The 24,000-nt window shown below is 38.5% G+C and overlaps 1 pseudogene; it reads left to right on the forward strand.

The window, feature by feature from the left end:
* Nucleotides 1–742: 742 nt before the first annotated feature.
* LOC123824305 lies at nucleotides 743–20,938 on the forward strand (annotated as a pseudogene).
* The last annotated feature ends 3,062 nt before the right edge of the window (nucleotides 20,939–24,000 follow it).

The raw sequence follows: 24,000 nt of genomic DNA on the forward strand, positions 1-24,000 counted from the left end.
GCAGTAGCTGCTCCTGACATGTTGACCCTCCCCAAGGAGTGGGACTGTGGGGTTTCCTAGTTGCTGGGAATTTCTCTGAATGTCCACTACAGGGGTCAACACTTAAACATGCCTTGGAGGTGGAAAGGAAACAAGTCTGGAAAGGACACAGACTCTAAGAAGGAGGGAGGATCACCTGAGTTTTGTGGCCATGAACTGGGGTACAGGGAAGGATTGGCTAAAGTTGGGGGAGGCCATTGCTTGGAAACCACTGTTTGTGAGAATGGTTGGCAGAAATCTTGCTTGTGAACATTTGTTGGAGCAATGGAGTCATGGATATATTTTGTTTGTATGTTCCTAAATTGCCTGAATTCTTCTGGTCATAAGTTTGAGGATGTTGTGCATTCATGCCAATAGAGGCTATTCTGTGTTGGTTCCTGGAGGGAGCCCACTAGGTAGAATTATAGTGGATTATTGTGTGTAGAGCTATTATCCACTGTCTAAGGAGGTATTGAATTATTATTGTAACACAGTGTGACCTACATATGTTTTGGATTGTGGGGAAAGGTGGCGCATGGATGATTCTGTCTACAGATTACTGTAACATTATGCAATTGGAACAGTATTGCCAGTAGTTACATAAATGGGACAAAATCCATTACATAAAAGTATTTATGTCATTTCATAATAGGATTTCACCCAGAGACAGAGTTCCACTTGACAGATACAGGCAAGTGACTCAAAACCTCTTCCTAACATTAACATGCGGGAAGAAAGAGAGAATGAGGAAATAAGCCTTGTTAATGCATTGAACTTAGAGAACACAGGATTATTAGCAGGGGGACCTCCTCCATCACTACCCCCAATGCTAGCTACCCCTGAAATAAGGCCCAGAGAGCCAGTGGCCCCACTCCTGTATGATAAAGGACAGGTATCCCTCTCAAAGACCTATCAAGGCATCCAGTTTGGCCAGACAGCTTCCCAAGCTGGAACAAGAAAGTTCCCTTTGAGGCAATATCCCACAGGCAGAGTAATTCAGGAACCTGCTGGCTACCTTTGGGCTCATAGTCCATTTTTCACTTCAGACTTTCTTAATTGGAAGAATTCCAACCCCTCATAAAGGGAGGATCCTTAGAAAATGGGCGATCTTATTGCCTTCATTTTGCCACTCATCATTTTAACTGGGCAGATAGATGTACAGGCTCTCCTTAACATCTTGTTAAATGAAGACACAGCTGGTTATAAATAAGGCTAATGATGAGGCCTGATGCATCCATCAAGGGAATCCCAATGAGATCCCCAATCCAGCTAGGGCAATTCTCTTGACTGAGTCTGACTGGGACCCAAATAGTGGAGACCTAGCCTTTCTGGAACACTACAGAAGGTGCATATTGGAAGGGCTTAAGAAAGAGGTACATAAGCAAAAAACCCTGAATATGATACAGGCCTTTCAGCATAAAACAAATAAAGACCCTTCTGAATTTTTAGGAAAGATGGTCTACAGAAAGCATACTGATGCTGACCCACAGACAACAGGAAATATATGGATGGTGAACATGACTTTTATTTGACAAAATGCCCCAGATAGCTAAAAGAAATTTCAGAGTTTAGATGGGATGTTGGGAATGAATCCCTCTCATCTGGTGAACACAGCTTTTAAAGTCTACATTGCCCAGGAAGCATGGAAAATAAAATAGGCCACAGTGTTCTTTAAAAACAAACAAACAAACAAACAAACAAAACCCCAAAAAACAAAAAAACAGGGTGGTGAGGCCAGAAGAGGTGGGACCCTAAAGGAAAAAGAGAGACCTACTAGGCATCAATCAATGTGTCTATTCAAAGGAGGAAGGCCACTGGAGGAAGGAGTGCCCAAAACTCAAAAGGGAAATTAAAGATGAAAATCCTCACTGAGAATTGGTGAAGAGGAGAAGGGAGTTTGATGACAAATGAAGAGTCCCAGGGGCTCCTTTGGATATCTCCTGACCTTTTATTACTTCCCTATTGGATCTGTTGGTACAGTTAACTGTGGGGAAAAAGGTAATTGATTTCCTTATACACACAGGAGCTACACACTCAGTGCCAAATACAAAATTAACCAAGAAATGTTCAGATGCAGTAATGGTTACTAGAGTGACTGGACAATTACAAAAACAGGCATTCCTTTAACTGCCAGAATGTTAGCTCAGGAATCAAAAGTTTATGCATAGTTTTTTTTTTTTTCTATATGATAGTTTGCTTTATATTCCACTGCTGGGCCAAGATTTACTTTGTAGACTGCATTCACAAATAACTTTTCCTCCTGAAAAGCAGCAGTTATGTGTAGAGGTCCCACTGGAATATGCTTTCCAGTTCTAGGCACTCCTGACTTGCCCAGAAGGTCCCAGAGGTGAAATCTTTCTGCCTGAGACCTATAAACAGATTGATCAAACTGTTTGGCTTATGGAACCCCAGGTAAACTGGTTTATATCCAACCCATAAAAGTTAACCTAAAAGAATGGGCGTGAATCCCATGGAAGAAATAGTACCCCTCCCCAAAAGGATGTTCTAGAGGGGATTCAGTGAATATTACAAAAATTATTAAAATCAAGATTAATTCAGACATTCCAGTCTCCTTATAACACTCCAATTTGCCAGTCAAAAAGCCTCACTCTGAAGAATATTGATTTGTACAGCATCTTAGAATCATAAATGGTATTTAAGATATTCATCCCATGGTGTCCAAACCCTATACTCTCTTGACCATGGTGCTTGGAGATAGCAAATGTTCTTCAATCCTAGACTTGAAGGATGCCTTTTTCTGTATCCCAATAAATGAATAGGTTCACTACTATTGGCCTTTGAATGGCAGGACCCAGAAATTAAAGCTATGCTCCAATATTGCTGGACTGTGCTGCCACAAGGATTTAAGAACTCTCTGATAATACACAGGGAAGTATTAGCAAAGGACTTAAGGGATGTTCATTGAATCCATAAGTTTTTTTAATCATTTAATGTTCTTTTGTTACAGGATGAAATAATACATGTTATTTCTGAGAAGTTAGGTAATATGGAGGGCTTCATACCATATGCATGCAATTTCTATAATTTTATCCAGAGAGAGCTCTGAACATTTGGGTGTATGTCCTTTTATATATTTTCTTTTATGCATACATACATTTATATTTTCAATAGTGCAATCATACTATACATTTACCTTTATATTTTAATTTACATTTATATTTTCAATACTGCACTCATTCTATACATTAACTCAAAGTCTACCCTATGTATTGTGAATATTTTCCCATATTAAATATTTTGCATTTTTAGATAGCTGCAGATTACCCCATTTTATTGGTGTGCCATAACTTTTTTCTCTTTTTTAAGTCTTTCTTTTCTTTCTTTTTTATTGTTTTTCAAAAATCAGTTTTCCTGCAATACATAGATGACATATAAGATCTTTCCAGAAGGTATCCAGCCATGTAATATGAAAAGTAGAGACATTTTGAAGATGATGCAAAATACAAGGAACTTTGTACATAGGACAATGCCACCTCAGTTCCTTCAAAGTAGGCACTTTGAGACCTCACCGAGTTCTCCCAATTGCCATCAGCTGTCCCATTGTATTTTCTTGAATTTCATCAATGGCCTGAAATCTCTTCTCTTTCAAAAATGATTTTAGTTTTGGGAAAATGCAGAAGTTGCAGGGTGTTAAAACTGGGCTGTATAGAGGCTGGGCTGTATAGAGGATGATTTGATGTTTCACCAAAAAACTCTGCACAAGACATAATACAAGAGTGAGCTCATTGTTGTGATGAAGCTGCCAATCACCAGTTACCCATAGATGTGACCTTCTGAATCATTCAAATAATTCAAGCTTAGTGCAAAATTTGATGTAAATGTGTTGCTGTACTCACTCAGTCATTTTGAATGTGACGGCCACACATTATATATGCTCACTCAATGGTATATACCATCCCTACTGATTAGTACAGTGAAGTCATCATTGTTCATACATGCACATTTCAGTCCACACTTCATGGCTGTTAGCTTACATCAATGTCCTGCAAACAGTTTTCATTATATTAACTATGGTTGGACTTTTTCCAGACAGGTCTCCTATTGATAGCTAGCAATACCTGCGAGGACTGTTTGCCCAATATCATCACAGTTCCAAATCATTTAGCAAAAGGTGCATACAGGTATCACCTCAAAGGGCCCAGATTTACAAACAGGAGGGGACATGCTTGGGATTTCAACTGAAACAGGGTACAAAGTGTTTGATTGCAGATAGAAAGCAAGCCATTGCTACATTTAAAATATCAGAGAACTGAAGGCAGCCTCGTGGGTTCTTAGGGATTACAGGTTTTTGCCAAATTTGGAATACAAATTTGGGACTTAAAGCAAAACCACTGTACAATTCATTTAAAGGCCTGAATGCTGAACTTTTCAAATGGACAAAAGATTGTTAGGTAGCATTTGACACCTTGAAGAAAAAGCTAGTTTCAGCTCTCATATTCAGGATTTCCCAGTTTACAGAAATTTCAAATTGTACATTCATGAAAGTTAGGAGATTGGACTGGATTTACTAACCCAGACTCTGGGGAAAATTCCCAGACCCATAGCCTATCTCCCAAAGAAGCTGAGTCATGTGACAAAGGGATGGTCTTCACATCTTTGAGCAGTGGCAGCTACCTGTGATATCTTACAGGAATCTGAGAGGTTCACTTTGGTGAGGCTTACTACAGTATTGGTACCACACCAGGTCCTAACTCTATTGGGACAGAAAGAATGGTATTGGCTGATGGGAAGGCACATGGGAAAATACCAGACCATTCTGTTGGACAATCCAAATGTTGCCTGACAGACTACCACAACACTTAACCCAGCCATCTTGCTCCCAAACATGGAGGGAGACAGCTTTCCAGCATGACTGCTTGGAAATGATTGACCAAGTTTATTCTACCAGGCCAGATCTACTGGATCAGCCACTGGCAGCACCAGACTGTTAGCTATATACAGATGGGAACAACTTCATGGATAGCAGCAAATTCCAAGACAGGTATACAGTAGTCACCATGCATAAGGTAATAGAAGCCCAAATGCTTTTGATGGAAACCTCAGCAGAAAAAATATTAGTTCATAACCCTTATGGGAGCTAGTACTGACCCAGGGAAAGAAGGTTAACATCTACCTGGACTCCAAATATGCCTTTGTGGTAGTCCATGCCCATGGAGCAATATGGAAGGAAAGAGGGATCTTAAACTTTGGAAACAAGGGTGTTAAACATGGAGAAGAGATTTTACAGTTGCTAGAGGCAGTGAATCTAGTAAACTAGGTTGCCATAATACACTGCCCATGACACTGAAGGGATGGTTCCAGGGAAACCAAACTGTTGACAAAGCAGTGAGACAAGGAAGGCCTCCATGCCTAGGGGTTTTGATCCCCTGTTTGGACTTGTCAAAATTTGAACTGTATTACATAGAATGAGATGAGGAATTGGCCCACAAATGGGGATTCTCTAACACTGACCCCAATTCCATATAGATGATTAACACCTATGGTATGATCATACTTCCCTATTGTATCCTATCTTAAAATACTTACATGAAGAGGCCCATTATGGAAGGGATGCTTTTATGGTTTTTATAAGACCACATTTGAAGGGTCTTCATTTGCAAAGGACTGTTCAGAGGCTCACCTAAGTGTGCCAGATATGTGTCAAAAACAATCCTATGATAGAATGCTACCCAGCAGAAAAGGGAGTACAATATAAAGGGTTATTCCCATTTGAGGACTGACAAGTAGACATTTCACAAGTGCATAAGCAACAGGGAATTTCAAATTTTCATTAGTTTTTGTGGATAATTTTTTTTTCTGGATGGGTAGAGGCATACCCACTAGAACTGAGGTGAGCGAGGTAGTAAAACTTTTACTTAAAGAAATAATCCCTACATTTGGACTCACAGCATCCAGAGCAACATGGATCATCATTCACTTCAGAGATCTCTGAGAAGATTGGACAGGCATTAAAATACAGTGGAAGTTATATACATCTTGAAGACCTCAATTTACAGGAAAGACTGAGAAAATGAATCACATAATAATGAAGACCCTGGAAAAAATATGCCAGGAAATGCACTTGAAATGGTACTAGGCATTTCCCATTGCCTTGCTCCAGATTAAAGTAACACCTATAAATGGGCTTAAGTCCTTTTGAAATAGTTTATGGGAGACTCTTCCAAATTTTGCTATTGGGAATGACTCATCAGATTTTGAGCATAAGTAAAAAATTAAGCAATAGAGGTAACATTTAGGGTAAACAAGCCCTTACACCCATTCCAGCTGGGGGGACCATTTCTTACTAAGACTGGAAGACTCAAGACCCCAAACAAGACCCCAAGACTCCATAGCTGAACAATGGACTGGTCCCTATGACATCCTACTGACAACACACTCTTCCCTGAAGCTCATGGGAATCAAGCCTGGATCCACCAGACACAGATAAAAAGGGCACCAGCTAAGGAAGACTAGAACCCTACTTCTGTAGTTGATGCTGAAAGGGAAAGCTGAATCTGCATTCTGGAAAGAGATTTGAAATTCCTCTTCTGGAAGAAGACAGCAGGCCTCAATGCAAAGTGACAATATTCCTTTTACTTTATTTATATGTTTGCAAATCTAAGGGCTTTTAGCTGCTTGATATTGAGTTACAATATGGTCCTCCTCATTGTTGAAAAGAACAAGGATTGAAAGTGAGTTGTGTATAAATTTGAATAAGTATTTAAGGTTGTGAGAATTTTAACTTGAAAGGAAAGAAACAGCTCTTGATTCTATGTTCGCTTTCTGATTTTGTGGGGACTAGAGGGAATTTCATTGTTTTGCTTACACCAGGAACTTTCATGTCTCTGCTGTGAGACCAGTTGGAACACACTGAGAAGTGATAGAATGTTTCTACCATTGGGACTTTGTGCCATTTGGACCTATGAGAGGTCATCTGAGGGACTGGTTGGTGGGATCAGTTGTCAGACAATGTTGTAAGCAAGTTCTAGTTCCCTTCTATTTTGCTGAAACTTTGTCTTCATTTCTGTTATGAAAGGAAATTAATGGTTTCTGGCAGTTAAAACTTCACACTAAGTTGGAAAGAAACAATGGAAAGTGTAAGGCATGGAAATGCAATTTTGGTAGATATTGGAAAGACAACAATTTCTCCTTTTGTTTTGTATTTTTCTCTCTACATGATTTCTCCAGAATTCAGCATTCTTAGTGAGTGAGTAATGATATAAATATTGTTGTTGTTGTTGTTGTTGTTTTGCACAAAGCCAATAAGACCAGTTTCAAATTGTGGTTTGAATAACCAAGATTTTAACTGGAATATCATGCATAAAGAAGGCATGTCTGGGCTCTTGTTGTTACCAGAAAGCCTTGAGGATCTGAGATTGATTTTCAGAACTAACAAAAGCATACTGAAGAAATGACCTGGTACCTTGTTTGGTCATGTAGTTCATGACAGTCTTTCCAGAGAGGGAATTAAAGTTGCTTTCCTCAAAGATGGCAAGAAAGAACCTTAAGATGTGATGGAAACCTCAAGACATGATGGGAACCTCAAGACATGATGGAAACCACCAAACACTTGAGGGGTACAGGTACTGCAGGCAAGGCTGGTTGGCACACGCATGTTGGTTGGTTTCTGTACCCTGAAGGGCCAACTAAGGGTCAATCTAAAAGTTTTTTGTGGAAGTTCCACTGAGCTGATTTAAAGAGCCTATGTGATTAATTGCTGCTCTTGTGTTCATTCAAATTATGAGGCAAAATTGAAAACCAGTAATCTCTTTGATGACAGTGATGGTAATCTTAAGGAGAGGAATCAGGTTTCAAGGATAATCACAATGCTCAGTTGTGGATATCAGACTTTAGTGCAGCTAACTGTCTTCAAAGTTTTGTTTTCACTTGGAAACTGAACTGGTTTATTATAGCACCTAAGGACATCATCAGAGATGTCTAATTTACAGACATGAAGGATTTGTCAAATTGTCACTGCTTGGTATCATTCTAGCAAAGGCCTAGCAACTGGACATCTTCCCAAAAGTCAGTCTTGCAAGCTTAGAGACTGATTTGTGATTTGTTGTGTGAATTAACCTGTGTGTCCTTCCCTCTGTTTTCATAAGGTGTGTGCCTATGACCTCATTAACCAGGCATTTGATTACACAGTATAGGCCTCACTTAAGAAGCCCATCTACAGCATGAGAGGCTGCACGCCCTTAGAGATGGGGGTGGGGTTGGGAAGCACCGAGGACTGCACAAGAGCAATTGCCCTGGCAACCAGGCAACACAGGTATGATGGAGCCCTCTTATGTGCTTCTGCTGAGCAGATGACTTTAGGCTGGAGTATATAAAGTGGAGTTCATGAAAATGCTACTCACTTCACCTTCCTCTCTTCCTCAGCTTCCTGGGGCTCTAGTTCATGGACCAGCAGGCTTTGGAGACTGCATATTCAGACATTCCCTGTGCTCTTTCCTGAGTTCTGCATAGGCCTGCCTGTCTAGGAGCACAGTCAGCACTGGGTTGTTAATGCAAAAAGGGAGGAAGGCCAGGCCAGTGGGCCATGGAGGCTGCATGACCAGGTGACAAGACTTATGCTCCTGCCCTTAATGGGAAGTTGCAGTGGAACTGGTGACTGCAGCTGTGCTGTGCTGGCCCTGCCTGGTCAGACATATAGTAGCACTGTAGGGAAGTGGCCAAAGGGAGAGGGCAGCATGCCATGAGTAGGACACTTGGATACACAGACTTGGAATGATGTCTGAAGCCAGACAGTGACTAGAAACTAGCTTAGCCACCTGTGTTTCTTAAAGGACAGTAGTTTTCAGAGAAGAGATTCTTAGTTCAGCCTTAAACTGAGCAGGCAGAGGGTGGCAAGTGATTTTCTTTGGGTGTCTTAGAGGAAACAGATTTTCAGGCAGAAACTTTCCATTCTTTCAAACTATATAACCTTTGAATAAAACACTTCTTTCTTTTTTATTATTGTTAAGTTATAGCTGTCCCATCTTCCCCCCCCCCGCCATTGCTCTCCTCTGCCCTGTCCACCACCACTCCCACAGTCAATCCATCCCCCATTGACTGTGCCCATGAGTCCTATATTTGTGTTCCTTGGCTTACCCCTTCTCCTTCTTTTTACTTTTCACTAAACTCTGCCTCCAGATTTTTTTCCTGCTGGAAGCAAGGAGTAGGTCCCCACTGGTGTTTTGGTTAAAATATCACAGGCAGATGAGTAATAATCTAATAGAAAAATATGAAAGTAACCAAAACAGATAATTCTTAGAGAATGAAATATAAGTTGTCCTTAAACTTATGAAATGATTCTCAATCACATTTAAAATAAAAACTCAAATGAGAACTAAACTGGGATATTGCTTTTACCTTTGCATTTGTAAAAGTCTTCATGTTTGACAATATACTTACTTGTCATGTCTGGGAAGACAAGAGACATACTTGTACACATTGCTGGTGGAAATACTAAATGATTCAACTCCTATGGAGTACAATTTACTATTATCTTCTGAATTTATAAATGCATTTATTGCTTGACATAACTATTATGTATCTAGAAATTTATCTTACAGATATACCTGTTTTTACTTTTTACCACCATCACAGAATAAGGTTTGGCTTTTAGTTGCCCAGGTAGACAGGACATTTCCTGACCTTCGCTGAAGCTAGTGGTATCTATGTCACTAAGTCTTTGCAGTGAGACATGACTGGATGAGATGTTTGCTGCTTTTTGGTCTCGATCCTTATATGTTGGGCATTGATGAGAGAGAGAGAGAGGGAGCGAGAGAGAGAGAGGAAGGGAGAGAGACATTGATATGTTGTATGATACATTTATGCATTCATTGGTTGTTCCTTGTATGTGCCCTGACTGGGGATGAAACCTGTAACCATAACATTATCAAGACAATGCACTCACCAACTGGACTACTTGGCCAGGGCTCCAGACTAAGATCTTGAGGAAAGTGAAAGGAATGAGGTGGAGAAAATCTAGCCTCTTGTTGTGGATGGTTTGTGTCCCCTCAAAATCAAAATGTTGAAATCCTAATGCTCAGTATGATGGTATCAGGGGGTGATTGAGCCATGAGGGGGCCCTCATAAATGGCACTAGTGCCTTTATAAGAGACACCCTAGAAACCTCTCACATACTGTCTGCCATATGAGGATAGAGCATGAAGTTACTTATCTAGGAGCCATGAAACTGACTCTCACCAAACCAATGCCCTGAGCACAAACTTCCCAACCTCCAGGACTGTGAGAAAAATATATTTGTTGTTTAAGCCACCCAGTCTGTGGCAGTTTGTTATAGCAGCCACAATATACCGAGAGACCATTGAATGATTACAGAAAACAAACCAGCATCAAACTGGACTTTCTTCTCCACATCCTTAGGACTGTTGAATAAAGGAAATAAACTTAAGCCATTGGATATCTGTATATTTTACTTAGGGTACTTTACCTTTCATCTTACTGTATATCTGCCCACATATGAACTTACATGTGGACAAGGTTATTCATTTCAAGATTATTTGACATTGTAAAAGATTAAAAATACCCCATGTTTTCATCAATAGGAACTGATTATGTAAACTACAGCATATTCACAAGATGTAGTACTATGTAGGTATTTAAAAAATAAAGAAACTCTTTCTATATTCAAATAAGTGTCTCTTCAGGCAATATTATGTAAATAAAAACAATTCAAAGCATTGCTCTAAATAAGAAAATTATGCATCCTTGATGTTTGGCTTGGCCACGTGACATGTTACAACCAATGAAATAATGTAGTACATGTCATGTCTGAGCTTCGTGAAGCATAAAGAATTGACACCAGCTCTCTTACTCATGCCCTGTACCATAAGGAAAACATGTCCTATTTTGTTTGTTTATTTTGTTCATTATATTCATATTACATGTGAGATCATATGGTATTTGTCTATAGCCAACTGGCTTATTTCACTTAGCATAATATTTTCCACTTCCATCCATGCTTTTAAAAAAGGTAGGAGTTCCTTCTTCCTTTCTCCTGCTTAGTATTCCATTGTGTAAATGTACCACAGTTTTTTTAACCACTCATCTACTGATGGGAATTTAGGCTATTTCCAACACTTGGCTATTGTAAATAAAGCTGCTATGAACATAGGGGTGTATAAGTTCTTTTGAACTGTTGATTTGGGATTCTTAGGGTATATTCCCAGGAAGGAAGTCATGAGGTCAAAAAGTATTTCCATTTTTAGATTTTTGAGAGAATTCCATATTGTTTTCTACATTGGCTACAACAGCCTGCGTTTCCACCAATAGTGCACAAGGGTTCCCATTTCTGCACATCCTGGTCAGCATTTTTTTTTGTAGATTTATTAATGATGGCCATTCTAACCAGTATAAAGTGGTATCTCAATGTGGTTTTAATTTGCATCTCTCTAATGGCTAGTAATGTTGAACATTTTTTCATGTGTTTATGGGCCCTCTGTGTCTCCTACTTGGATAACGTCTGTTAAATTCCTTTACCCATTTTTTAATTGGATTGCTTGTCTTCCTGGTGTGGAGTTGTATGCATTCTTTACATATTTTGGAGATCAAACCCTTGTCCATTGTATCATTGGCAAATATGTTCTCCCATGGGATCAGTTCACTTTTCATTTTGATGATAGTTTCTTTAGCCATGCAGAAGCCTTTTAATTTGATGTAGTCCCATTAGTTTATTTTTTTCCCTTTATTTCCCTTGCCCTGGAAGATATATTGTCAAAAATACTGTTACCTGGGATAAATGAAATTGTCCTGCCTAGGTTTTCCTCTAGGACTTTTATGGAGTCATGACTTATATTTAAGTGTTTTATCCATTTTGAGTTTATTCTGGTATATGGTGTAAATTGGTGATCTAGCTTCTTTTTTTTGGGGGGGGGGGCATTTATCAGTTCAGTTCTCCCAATACCATTTACTGAAGAAGGTATTTTTAGTCCATTGTATGCTCATGCCCCATTTGTCAAATATTAATTGAGCATAGAGACATGGGTTTATTTCTGGGCTCTCTATTCTGTTCCACTGATCTATGTGTCTGTTCTTATGCCACTACTAGGCTGTACTGGTCACAGTGATCTTGTAGTATAGTTTGGTATCAGATATTGGGATCCCTCCTACTTTGTTCTTCTTTCTTAAGATTGCTGAGGCTGTTTAGAGTATTTTTGATTTCATATAAATTTTTGAATTATTTGTTCTATATCTGTGAAATATGCCATTAGTATTTTAATAAGAATTGCATTGAATCTATAGATTTCTTGGGTAGTGTGGACATTTTAATAATGTAAATTCTTCCAATCCATGAATACAGTATATGCTTCCATTTATTTGTATCTTCCTTAATTTCTTTTTCAGTGTTCTATAGTTTTCCAAATACTGGTCTTTTATTTCCTTGGTTAAATTCATTCCCAGCTACTTTATTTTTCTTGTTGCAATAGTAAATGGGATTTATCCCTCTAGTTTCTTTTTCTGAGATTTCACTGTTATAAAAAATGCCATCAATTTCTGAATATTGACTTTGTACCACACAATTTTTCCAAGTTCACACCTTATGTCAAGGAGTTTTTTGGTGGAGATTCTGTGGTTTTCTATGTACACTATCATGTCATCTGTGAATAATGACAATTTTAATTTTCCTTTGCAATTGGGATCCCTTTTATTTCTTTTTCTTATCTGATCACTGTGATGGAAAAGACTGACAGTGACCAGAGGGGAGAGAGGAGTGGCATAATGGTGGAAAGAAGGGTAAAAATCTAGTTAAAGAGTATATATGAATGACTCATGGAATGAACAACAGTTGGGAATTGACTATGAGACTGGGGGGATAGGATGTGTGGAGGAGGGCAAAGGGGGAAAAATGGACAACTGTGATAAAATGACAATAAAAAGTTAAAAATAAATAAATATGCTCTGGTTGGTGTGTAGCTCAGATTAAGCAGAGGTCTACAGTCTAAAGGGTTTCTGGTTTGATTCTCAGTCAGGGCACCTGCCTGGGTTGCAGGCCAAGTTCCCAGTAGGGGGTGTGCAAGAGGCAACCACACATTGATGTTTCTCTCCCTCTCTCTCTCCCTCCTTCCCCCCTCTCTAAAAATTAAATAAAATCTTAAAAAGTAAATAACTATAATATTTTAAAATAAAAGCCATTATAAAAACTAAAAAAAGAGAAGAATAAGAATGAAAGAATAAGAATAAGAATAAGAATAAGAATAAGAATAAGAATAAGAATAAGAATAAGAATAAAAATAAGAATAAGAATAAGAAGCCTGGATAGGAGCCACTAGTTTGGCCTCAGCCCCAGAAAAAGAAGATCTAGGAAGCCTACCTGCAGCCCGAAGCAGAGCTGTGGTTCAAGAAGAGCAAGTTACATCTAAGCGAGTGAGAAAGAAAAGTGTGCCTTGAAAGTGCCTGAAGTTTAGGGCTTCCTTGTATTTATGTGGAATAATCTAGTTAAACTATAGTAAACTATCTTTTGTTCAAAAGTGGAGATTAAGAATGTCTATTGTATTTGCACCTAGTTTATAAAGAAACACTGGAAAGATATAATGACAACTTTAATATCGTTCCAATGATACCAGCCAAAGCTGTAAAACACTTTGCTATCTTTTATTTTTAGTCTTTTATTCTGGGTATATTTTTAAATACAAATGGAATTATATAACACATACTGTTTTGTAACCCTTCTTTCCCACTTAGCAGTATATAATGGCAACTTCTCAAATGTTTAGTCACCATTTTAACATGCAATGCTTAGTTTACTTATTTTGTTTTATTCTGATATATTGTAGAAAGTTCTAGCAGAGGTCTGTGTAGTCATGCACATAAACAATGGTAACAGGTCTTCCGATGTCTGCAGGTCATCCTCTTTAACTGAGACTAGCTTTGTTAGGACATGAGTGTGATGAGTTCCAAGAGCTGCTGTCTACATAACCAGATTACCCTCAGAGGCCCAGGTGGTTTCAGCAGAAGGGAAATGGACATGTTTTATACTTGGGAAATATATTTCTTCATAATTTTGATAAAGTCACAGGCAAGTGTATTCTTACTAAAGATGGTTTCTTTGTTTCTATATGACAGAATTTTCATGTCAAGCCATGTTGGAAGCCATGTTGTAAAAAATTAACATAAAACTGTGAGAAAATTCTGCTTTCTCAAAGAAGACTGTCTTAAAAGCGTGTGCTAAGAATAGGAGAAATTTGATATTTGGATTAAAATTTTTTCATCAATCACAAAGAGCCAGGTCAGACAACTAAGGGACAGGACTTCTGGCACACCTGTCAGCATGTTGGCTTCTGTCCTAGCAGCATAATGCTGAATTGTGTGTACAGTTACATTGCTATAACACAGGACACTTTTTAACTTAACACATATAGCCTTTGCATTGTCAGCAAAAGGAAGGGCATTCTGATAGTATAGAAGTGTATGTTTTAAATAATATAAACTAAAATCCACATGTAATATTCAATTGCCAGAACGCAGCAGCAGTCTACCCAGTAGAGGGAATTACTGTCAGGTGGGTTTCTTATTCTTCTAAAGATCCAGGGAATCGACACAACTAGCCTAGAAGAGAAGGGTCCCTGAAGATTTTCCAGTGTTTTAAAAACCCCAAGGCAGAATTTTCAATGCCAGAAGGTGATTTCTAAGACTATATTAGCCCATAAGCATGCCCATGAGGACAAATGGAAACACTGTAAGATAAAAAATTAATATTATAAAAGACAAGGTGAAGATGAAACAGATTCAGACTTCTCTGGCAGGTTTAAATAATTTAAAAAGCACAAAGCAAAAGCTTCTAGTATGGGTTAAGTATATCCAGCTGTGAATCAGAAGACCCATGTTTTACTAGTTTAACATTTTGGATGGTAACAATGAAGGAAGTGTTTAAAGCTATTCAAGAAGAGCAGCCCTGCTTCCCCCATCCCTATCGCTCTCCCTCAACACCTGTGCCCTTTGGGGCCACAGCAAACCCACTCTAGACAGTTCCGGGGCAGTGGTGAAGGCGGCAGTGGCAGGGTGTAGCCTGAGGGAGCTGTGCTTCCACAAATCCCTTTACCCCCATGCCCCAGGTGCTGTACCAAGTTCCACTGTTGGGAACTGCCCTGACTGGTATCAGAAGCTGAAACCCCCACCTAGGCTAAGGCTAAGGGAACGCCCTTGGAACTGTAAGCCAGCAAGGAGACAAAAGCTTATCTTCCTGGCAGGAATGCTGCTTCTGCTGCTTTATTCATGACTGAACCCCCAAAAGCTTGGTTGGTTAGCCAAAGACGGGTAAGATTCCCCACGGGGGGAATGACCTAAGACAGGCACGATCACTTTGGGAGGCCCCCCCAAAAGAAGGACTTGGGGGGCTGCAGCAAAAGGGGGTGATGGACCCTCGCTCCTCGGCTTTGACATAGCCTGAGTTCTCAGCGTCTGGGGAAAAAACCTCCTTGTCTCTCAGTTGCCTTAGTTCCCTTGCTCCACCTAAGCCTGAAACAATGACAGGGTGGTGCAGCTCTGTACTGAGAAGTGCGGATTCCCCGGGGTGATCAGGCCTAAGAAAGAACATGTAAATTACTGTGAAAGCTTCTTTGTTTAGAATGCTCTCAGTTGAATGAGAAGGGTCTTAGGAGAAAGTTATTTTGTTCCTCAGTCTTACAGCTCTTTGACCCCAACTCAATAGACCGGCAGAGTTCTTTGTTTTCTATGGTTCCTTACTTCCCCCTAATGAGTACTGTACTTTACCTGAATTATTATGCAAAATGAGCCCAATAAAAGCAGGTATGGACTGTAAATCGGCATGCTCCCCACTAGGTGGGGGGGTGGCCATTTCGTCCCTACTTCCCCACAGAAACTAGTCTGTCTCTGTGCGTGTGTTTTTTCTCGCGTGTTTATCGTCGAGCCATCCACAGCATTCCATGGTCACTGCTGGCCGGTGACCCACACAACATTCCACAAGTGCTGGGGGTGGGGCCATGGCGCCCAAGGTGGCATTCCAAGGAGGTGCTGGAACCTTAGTGGCAATGCCAACAGCAGCCTAAAGAAAGTGATCAACAGCGTGATGTTGACTGGCTCCACTTCTTCTGTGATGGCTACAAATCTCAGAGTGAAGAAAAAGTTGACTTAAGGCAGACCTATCTCCATTTTCCTCATCAACTGAATATTCAAGTTCTGTAGATTCTTCACTTTTTTCTGCACCATGGTCTACTTATGGTGATGATATGAAGCAGCCTTCTTAATTCTCAGATTAATGTGAAGAGCAGGATTCAAGCAGTGAGACAGACTTATATGGACTTGTATCTAACATTTTGAAAGAATAAGATAACTCACAATCATAATTTAGTGATGGGACCTATTTCTCCAATTTAAAGTCAGTTTGTCAAACACAAGCAGATTTGCAGATCATCATGACCTGTTAACAGAAACCAAAAGGTCAGAAGAGACAGCCATTTCTCAGCAAGTTTTCATACTGGTGAATGAGACAGCAGTGGAAAAGCAATACCTGCATAATAGTAATATCCTACCACAACAAAAATAGTTGATCTTTATTACGGATTTACTGGTTAAGACCTTGAAGAGCAATGAAAGTAACTGTCATGAAGTGATCATTCTGTTATAATATTCAGACAAATGATACAACTAAGACAACATCCCAAGAATACCCATTTATCAAAAACAGTTTTATACCACAAACTGGCCTATCTGACATTATAAATGAATCAGGACTTGATACTTGTCCTTAAGGGAAAAAAGAAAATATGTGTTAATAGTCTTGAATCACCATTACAGATATTTCTTTCCTAGTTTAATAGGTACACTGAAAATTCAGATTATTGTAGATACCCAAAATATTCTCATCTTAATAAAGTTAAGCTTAGTAACTGTTCAAATTTTAGTGCCCAAGATAGTAAAAAAAAATAGCAAATGGCATACCTGAACCCCCAACTATAGAAGCAGATATACACAAAGTTATTTCAGGTTAAACCAGCAAATCAGAAAAAAATGGAAGAGATAATACCTGGTCAGCAGCATTTCACATTTTCAAACACTATACCACATCAGACAGAAAAACAGTTTGCAAAGGAAGAAGCATTTAATTCTGACTTTGGCTTAAAATCAGAATATGGATTAAAACCTAATATAGTTTTTCTAGCTAATAATTTTGCTAATGTTATGGAAAAGCAACAGTTTGTTGAAGCTGAGCCCCAGCTTCTGAGTATTCTAAATCAGTGAATTTATAGTCAAATTCAGCAACATCTTCAGGAAGTTTCAACTTTTGTAAAGTATACTTTATTGATTATGCATTTACACTTGTCCCATTTTTTTCCCCTTTGCCCACCTTTGCCCTGCACTCCCTCCCTCAGGCATTTCCTCCCCCTACCCCCAGTTCATGTCCCTGGGTCATACACATAAATTCTTTGGCTTCTCCATTTCCTATAGTATTCTTAACCTCCCTCTGTCTATTTTGTATCTACCAATTATGCTTCTTATTCCCTGTAATTTCCCCCCATTCTCTCCCTCTCCCCTCCCCACCGATAACCCTCCATGTGATCTACATTTCTATGATTCTGTTTCTGTACTAGTTGTTTGCTTAATTTGTTTTTTTTCTTTTTAGGTTCAGTTTTTGATAGTTGTGAGTTTGTCATTTTACTGTTCATAGTTTTTGATCTTTTTCTTAGATAAGTCCCTTTAACATTTGATATAATAAGGGCTTGGTGTTGATGAACTCCTTTAACTTGACATCTGAGAAGCACTTTATCTACCCTTCCATTGTAAATGGTAGCTTTGCTGGATAGAGTAATCTTGGATGTAGGTCTTGCTTTTCATGATTTTGAATACTTCTTTCCAGACTCTTCTTATCTGTAAGGTTTCTTTTGATAAATCAGCTGATAGTCTTATCGGAACTTTTGTAGTTAACTCTCTCCTTTTCTCTTGCTGCCTTTTAGATTATCTCCTTATCTTTAATCTTGGGGAACTTAATTATAATGTGTCTTGGTGTGTTCCTCCTTGGATTCAACTTCTTTGGGATTCTCTGAGCTTCTTGGACTTGCATGCCTATTTTTTTTGACAGATTGAGGAAGTTTTCCTTCATTATTTTTCAAATAAGTTTTCCATTTCTTGTTCTTCCTCTTCTCCTTCTGGCATCCCTGTGATTCAGATGTTGGAACATTTAAAGTTTTCCCAGAGGTTCTTCAGCCTCTCCTTTTTTTTCAAATTATTTTCTTCATTCTGTTCTGATTGAATGTTTATTTATCTTTTCTGTTCCATATTATTAATTTGAATCTCAGTTTCCTTCTCTTCACTGCTGGTTCCCTGTATATTTTTCTTCATTTCACTTTTTATAGCCTTCACTTCTTTCTGTATTTTGCATCAGTACTCAGTCATTTCTTTGAGCATCCTGATTACCAGGGTTTTGAACTCTGCATCTGATAGGTTGGCTATCTCCTCATTGCTTAGTTCTTTCTCTGGAGTTTTTGGAGTTTTTATCTGTTCTTTCATTGGGACCATATTTTTTTTTTGTCTCAGGGCACCTGTTATGTGTAAGGGGTGGAGCTTTAGGTATTCACCAGAGCAGGGCAACTCGCTTTTCTGTGTTCTGGCTCAGTATGTGGGGTAGGAGTCAGAGAGGGAACAATGCTGCTTGCTCAGCTCTTGCCCTACTTTCAGTCATTTCCCCTGCTTCCCACAAGCAGATTGTGCCCTCTCAGGTGCTTCCCTGGTGCTAATTCCTGGGTGGATGGGCTTCTGTATTATCTAGGATCCTGTGGGTCCCTCCAATGGACTCTTTGGAGATACTGAGAGTTTTTCCTGTCACTGCAATCCCAATAGATTTTTACAGCTGGAAGATTTTTTTTTAATTACTCCTAGGTTTTTATTTATTTGTGTTTAGATCAAGGGAAAAGGAGGGAGAAAGAGAGGGAGAGAAATATCAATATGTGGTTGCCTCTTGTGCTCTCCACACCAGGGGAGCTGGCCTGTAACCCAGGTGTGTTCTCTGACTGGAAATCAAACCAGTGACCCTCTGCTTTGTAGCCCAGCACCCAATCCACTGAGCCATACAAGCCAGGGCTACAGCCAGAAGTTTTGAGGCTTTAGTTTCCTGCCCTGGAACCCTGGTTTGTGTGGCCTGTCTTGCTCCCCAGTTGTTCCTCCCAACTTACCTGTACACAAATGTGGGACCACCCAGTCTACCAGCTGCCACCTTGCTTCATGTCCTTTCAGCCCTGGCTTCCCATCTCTGTCCCTCCTACCAGTCTGGATGAATGTTTATTCTTTAACTCCTTATTTTTCAGACTTCCATACAGCTTCATTTTTCTGACAGTTGTTTTTTTGTTTTTAAATTGGTTGTTTTCATTTTTTTTTTGGTTGTGCAAGGAAGTTAAGTGTATCTACCTACACCTCCATATTGGCTTGGAAGCAGGAGGTATCCACCTAACTATGCTAACTTAGATGAATGGCCACACAAAAAATAACATTTCTATTCCTTATTGAAATCAAGGCAACTTGATGAAATTAAATAGTCATTTAGATGTAGCATCAAAAGGTTCTAACTGTCCTTCAGATTTCCCCCATCATCCACAAACTTAACTATAAATAGCAATTTGTTTCAGAAGTATTGCCAAGAAAATCCTTCAGCATTTCTAGTTTGATTTCAATTATAATGGTATAGAAAGAATTCAAATTGTTGATCACATTGAAGGACTGACAAAAACTGTGGAAGAAAAATCTCTTTGAATTGGTTACTGATAAAAAGTAAATGAGGCAGTCAAACAGATTTTGTGGTAATTATTTAGCCCTGCAGTATCAGGTCATTAAAAATCTAAACATAATTTTCGAGCTAAACCCCAGAGTGAACATTGTGATCTGGAGGAAGTTCCAAAGCATTTAGGTGGCTTATCTCAAAATATATATTAAGATCTGTTGGGTTTACACAGTCATTTTAATAGCTTCAGACAGGGAAATGGAGACAACGATTTTAACAGCGATGTGAATCATACACAGGCATCATGCTTTTCTAATTATATGATGGGAGATTTAAGGCATAATCAGAATTTTCAGCAACTTGGATCAAATGAGTTTTTTCTAAGATCCATCCACCCATTTGGCCATTCCAGTTGTTCCACTGTTGGATTCCTATGAATTGTTGTCTTATGATGACTTAAGGAATTTATACCCCTATGTTAATGATATGATGTATGGTAATACTTATTTTCTGGTTTTGTGCCAACTTTTGGATTTCAAAACTATGCCACATCAGAGAGAAAAACAGTTTGCAAATTAAAACCTGTAGTGAACCAGCCAGTGATCTTCATATTTGTATAAAAGAGTGTTATGAACAATGGAGAGTTTTAGAAAAGGAGAGAAAAAAAGACTGAATTGTCCCTTGCCAAGAATTACCCAGGAAAAAATATTCAGTACTAACAATACTTCAATTCCAAGGCTGACTTCCAACCCATCTAGAGGTGATCACTTAATTATGGATGAACTTCAGGAACAAGCCAGGTTTATAACCTTACTAGGCAAAATGGAACATCTTCAAAGTTCTCGCCTTCATGCCAATATCTCTGTTGCTCTTGATAGACACTTGAAATCTATTCACATTGAAGAGTCATGTAGAAAGGATGGAACTGTTAATGCTTTGAATCAGGAAAAGCAAGGAGTTCCAAGATGCCAAGATGACAAACATGCTTTTGCCTTTGCTTCAGCAATTAAAGAGATGTGTGTGGTGACTCAGAAGATACACAATACTCTGTGGTATGCACTGCAGATGACCTTGCCAAAACAGCCAATACCTTAGGCCAAACAGATGTGGTAAAAGTTTTATGAGCTATAGTAAATCATGAAAACAGAAGTCCATAAAAGCATAAATAGTAGCAACCCAATGAACCAAAGAGGTGACACAAAAAATATTGGGGAAATGCCAGCAGAAAGAATAAAAAGCTGATAAGTAAATGTATCAAGACATGTTCAACAATTTTAATGAACTTGTCAAACGTGAAGATTTTAATGCATCCTCTTTCAGATTTAAACTTAATACTTTAATGAAGTCTAATTTTGACTTAGAAATCTATTTGGAGTGAATCAGATATAGTTTAAAGTGAACTGAAAGGTAAATTGGCTACTATAGGAATTCTGAGTAAAGATAAGTTTAAGTAAATTAAATACTTCCTAACAGCTAAAATACTCCTTAAATCCATTCTGCAGTTCAGATAAATGCAAATGTGAAAATATTCTAGAAGAGCCATTTAGATTTGCCTTAGTAAGTATAGTTCCAAATAATGAATCAAAATGACTTTTACCCAGTTATGGCTACAGTCTGGTAACCAAGACAAGTTTTGGTTGTGATATAAAAGTGCTTCCCTTACAAAACTCATAAAATGCTCTGACCAGCATTGCTCAGTTGGTTAGGCATTGCCCTGGATAGCAAAATGTTGCTCGTTGGATTCCCTGGTCAGGGTATGTGCCTAGGTTGTGGGTTTGGTCCCTGGTCAGGACATGCATGGGAGACAACTGAGAGATGTTTCTCTCACACCAATGTTTCTCTCCCTTTCTTTTTCCATTCTTTCCCTTATCTCTAAAAATAAATTTAAAAATATTTTTAAAACTCATAAAACACAAATATTAAGCAAATGGGCTAGATGACCTCAATAGGGCTTTTGAAGGATGCCCTATGTAGAACACTTTTGAGTGCCACAATTCAAAAGCTTCCATGTTTAATGTTATCCCCTTGCAAATATATTTAGGCCAGGGTTTCACTGAGGGGGATCTATCTTGTCATCTGTTAGAGGAAGCTAAATATTCTGTAAACATGTGCAAACAGCCCTGAATAAATCTGAAATCTAAAGTCTTATTGGTGTGAAATTAAATTCTTATTGTCCAAATGCCTGTTTTGATGAGTTTGGCTTGTAAAGATTTTTGCTAAACTCATGACTGCAGTTTACAAACAGTGTACATACAAACAGTTTACATACAGCAAAGTCATATGAAGAGAATTACTGCATCTTTGTTAACCTCAACAATTACTTTGCTTCTTTAGCTAGAGATTTTGTCATGATCTGGTTATAATTTTCCACCCAAATTCTTTATACTCTCTTGAGCTAAACTGACTAATGGAAAATAATTCTCACAACATGTAATAACACTAATATACTAACTACAGTAAGATTAAGTCAGGCAGTCTTTTAATTCCACCAGATGTGTAATGAAGACTGTCTCAGAATTGTGTATGCTTATAATCAACACTGATCTTGCAAAGCACTATTTCAAGCAAGTAGTTAAAATACAAGAAGCAACTCCTGGCACTTGTGGGGAGCTTTCCACTTACTAGTTGGGAGACTCTTTTGAGAGCGACCTTGTGAGTTGAGAATCATGATGTTTCCTGAGGCTTTCCTAGTCCCCATACATTATTTTCAGCACCACTTGTTCAGGATTGTAGGCAGTTGAGATACCTTTTGATACCTTCTAAATTATGTCATTGAACAGGGGAAGCTATGAAACATTCTCTCTATTTGGTCTAGTCACATTTGTGATGTCAGTCTTCAAATGACCTGTATTCAATATCATCATGCTTGAATTATTTTTTTCAAACCCCTTTACTAGCATGGTCAATTTTATACTGATATATTTTGTAAGTGGCATTCTTAAGTACTTGGGCAAGTTAGCACTTGTAGTATGGGATTTTTCTGTCAGCAATTTTGTCCTTCACAACCTTCTAAAACTTATTTAAGAGGATAATGTTATCCCTGCAAATGTTTGATGTTTATAAGCCCAGGACAGCCTTTGGTGAAATTTCCATGAGAAAGCCATAGAGGAGAAACTCCTCATTTTCATCAAAGAAAACTATGTCTCCTAGAGCTCATAGGAGTTATTGGCTGGTGTGAAGACCACCAGAATGAAAACTCTGAGTAAAAACATAACCTTTCTCTTCCATATATTTTATCATCTCATTCATTATTTTTTGCCAGGCAATCTTTCCATGTCTCTTTTTTTTGTATGTATGTTCTCATCTCATTATTATTTTTTTTACTGATTGAGCCATATTAGATTGATACATTGCCAATTATACTTTGGGGATAGAAATCTAATGATTTGACAAGTGATGTCAAGCAACATGTGGCAGAAGCCAGAAGTGTTAATACTATATTGAGTATGAGATCTGAGAGAAATATCAGAGGAACTCATTGGTTCCTTCCCTCCTAGCCTGAAACCAACCAAACTATGTTAAGAAACAACTTTTGTTCCAGAGACATCAATTACTGCTGCTATTATACAGTTTCAATGCATTCTTTTTTCATTATTGAATCATTTTTATTTTTTTAATTTTATTTTAATCATTGTTGTAGTACAATATTCTATCTTTTACTCCCATCCCAGACCATCCTCCCAGCCCCCCTTCCTCCCTCCCATTTCTACCTGCCCCTAGTTTTTTATCTATGTGTCCCTTATACTTGTTCCTGTAAACCCTTCCCCTTTTCCTCTGAAATTCCCCTGAAACTCCCTCTCAATGTATTCTTTTAAAAGTAAGTTTCATACAGAATGTTACAGGTACCATGGGTCATGTTTAATCAACTGTATATATTTCCTTAAATACTACAGATGGGAGGGAGTTCCTCCAGTTATTTTAACTTGGACTCTCTCAAGGTACAAAGAGGGGTCACATGCTGTTTGTTCCTCTGTATTCACTTGTAAGCATTTGCTGCATCTTTTCTTCCCTTGACATTTGCCCTTTTCAATTTCCATTTCTTTCATATGAGCAGCTGCCAAGTTTTTCACTACTTAGCACCTGCCATCCACAGATCTCAACCACTTAAAAAAAAAAAACCTTTTAGTAGGAAAATATATACAACATAAAATTTTCCATTTTAAACATTTTTAATTGTGCATTTTAGTGGCATTAATTACATCCACATATTGTGAGACCATCACCACTATATCCAGAACTTTTTCATCACACCAAATAGAAACTCTATATCCATTAAATAATAATTCCCTATGCCAATATCCATG

This window comes from Phyllostomus hastatus, unplaced genomic scaffold, assembly GCF_019186645.2.
Source record: "Phyllostomus hastatus isolate PE091 unplaced genomic scaffold, TTU_PhHast_1.1 phas_contig_118, whole genome shotgun sequence".
In the NCBI taxonomy this organism is placed as follows: Eukaryota; Metazoa; Chordata; class Mammalia; order Chiroptera; family Phyllostomidae; genus Phyllostomus; species Phyllostomus hastatus.